Genomic DNA, 2,500 nt, shown 5'->3' with positions numbered 1-2,500 from the left:
CATTCGTTGGTCATTGTTCGAAATCAGTGGAAGTTTCAGTTGTTTTGTAATTGTAAAAAACATTCGTTGGTCATTGTTCGAAATCACTGGAAGTTTCAGTTGTTTGATAATTGTAAAAACATCATTGTTCGTTACTCTATATTACTGAAATGTTGTTTTGATATTTATAAAAAAAAAAAAAATGTTATTTTCGTTCTAAACAAAGGTTGACTATATTAAATTTTATAAAAAAGCAGGAAGGAATTCCGAACACTAATTCTTCCAATGGAAACAAAATAGTCAAGAGTTACATGATATCCTTCTGAATTACTTCAGCGTGTGTTCGTTTGCATAGAAATTGAATTATCTTTCATTACAATTCTCTAACATAATTGTTACATTTGGTCTTAGCTTTTTACAATTACTGTAACGAGATTCCGTAATTTATATTCCGAGACAAGTCAAGTCTTTCAAAGGGTTGTTTTGGCTGTTAAGTAACGTCTCTGCCTGGTGTTTGCCAGTCGGGGGTTTGAGTCCCGGTCAGATTCGTTAGTGCCTTTAGTGTCTGCAACCTTACCATCCTTGTGAGCTAGATTGGGGGGTTTGGGGAGAGCTTATAGGTCTATCTGCTGAGTCATCAGCAGCCACTGCCTGGCCCTCCCTGGTCCTAGCTTAGGTGGAGAGGGGGCTTGGGCGCTGATCATATAATATATGGTCAGTCTCTAGGGCATTGTCCTGCTTGCTAGGGCAATGTCACTGTCCCTTGCCTCTGCCATTCATGAGCGACCTTTAGACCTTTAAAACCTTTAAAGTTTTGTCAATGATGATGTTATTGTAAAGAAGTAAGATATCTCACAGGAAATTATTTCGTTTAAATAAGAGGAATATTTAAAAGTTCATTTGCATAGCATCCCTAAAAGTTCACCAATTTTAAGACATTCTCCATAGAATTCTATTGAAGACTAATGTTTTAATTCATTTCTATAATGCCAAACATGTGTCAGTTTTTTTCACAAAAGTAATTTGAGGATTAAAAGTGGAATTGAAATATATATAACTGATATTACAAAAGAATTTCTTCTGGTTGAAAGCAGCTATTTTTCTAAAAGAATCATATATCAGTTGAAAACAAATAATTAAAAGAATATGATATATAGCAATTGTTACCAGTTACAACTTAACCCTCTCTCTCTCTCTCTCTCTCTCTCTCTCTCTCTCTCTCTCTCTCTCTCTCTCTCTCTCTCTCTCATGGAGGGATACAGTGAATGTTAGTAGTCCACCCCTCTCTCTCTCTCTCTCTCTCTCTCTCTCTCTCTCTCTCTCTCTCTCTCTCTCTCTCTCTCCCCTTGCCAAAATCATTATTAAAATTTCATGAAAAAAGACTGACAGTATACTAATGGTATTCATTGTTCATTTACAGTTTAATAAAAGGAAATATGATATAGCGTTCACCCCTTGCATAGCAACGGTCATAAAAACCAATGCAGAGATGGAACAGTGAAATTGAATTCAAGGTGGAGAGACAGACAGGGTTATTGGGCTGGGCTCTTTTGAGAGCAAAGTAAAGAGTACAAAGGAAACACCAAAATATTCATGGAGAAGCCTAGGTTTTTCTCCACAAGTATGGAGGAAGCGATATGCTGATAGAATAGAAGAGAGAGAGAGAGAGAGAGAGAGAGAGAGAGGAGAGAGAGGAGAGAGGAGAGAGAGAGAGAGAGAGAGCCTTATTGCCTTATTCTATGTTTGGGTTTCCCCAGGTCCCTCAGTGTGAGGCACCTCGTGAGAGAGAGAGAGAGAGAGAGAGAGAGAGAGAGAGAGAGAGAGAGAGAGAGAGAGAGAGAGAGAGAAAGAGAGAGCGAGCCTTATTGCCTTATTCTATGATTGGGTTCCCCAGGTCCCTCAGTGTGTGTGAGAGAGAGAGAGAGAGAGAGAGAGAGAGAGAGAGAGAGAGAGAGAGAGAGAGAGAGAGAGAGAGAGAGACGGTTATGCTTAATTTTATAAACAAATAATCTTTAGAAGAACTTCAAAAGTTCAAAGTTGCCGCAAATGTTTTTATGTAGAACGGGCTAACATAAGTCTTTTTATAGTTTAAATATATCTGTTTTGATGTTGCTCCTGTTTTAAGAATAATTTATCGTTAATTTTACTCATCGATTATTTATTTCGCCTATTCCTTTCCTCACTGGGCTATTTTTCCAACTAGGGATGTATCTTGGCTAGTAATAAAACAAATTCTGGAATGATGAATATAGTAAGAACATCCAATAGTTATGTGTCAGCTTATTACCAGCCAGTTCTAGGTATAAGGGATAATATAAATAAAAGAAAAGAAAAACGTACATTAGTAGGGTCGATTCAAAATGACATCAAATAGTTCAAATAGAGTATTAGGAACTACGTTTAGTTTTCTTATTACCGTGATATTTAGTTTATATCTGCCGTATAGCCCACGCTTCCCCCAACTCGGTTGATATAATGTCCCCTGGCAAAAGAAAAAAAAAAAAAAAAAAAAAATTCTCTA

Source organism: Palaemon carinicauda, chromosome 15 (assembly GCF_036898095.1).
Source record: "Palaemon carinicauda isolate YSFRI2023 chromosome 15, ASM3689809v2, whole genome shotgun sequence".
In the NCBI taxonomy this organism is placed as follows: Eukaryota; Metazoa; Arthropoda; class Malacostraca; order Decapoda; family Palaemonidae; genus Palaemon; species Palaemon carinicauda.
This window is presented reverse-complemented; position numbering follows the sequence as displayed.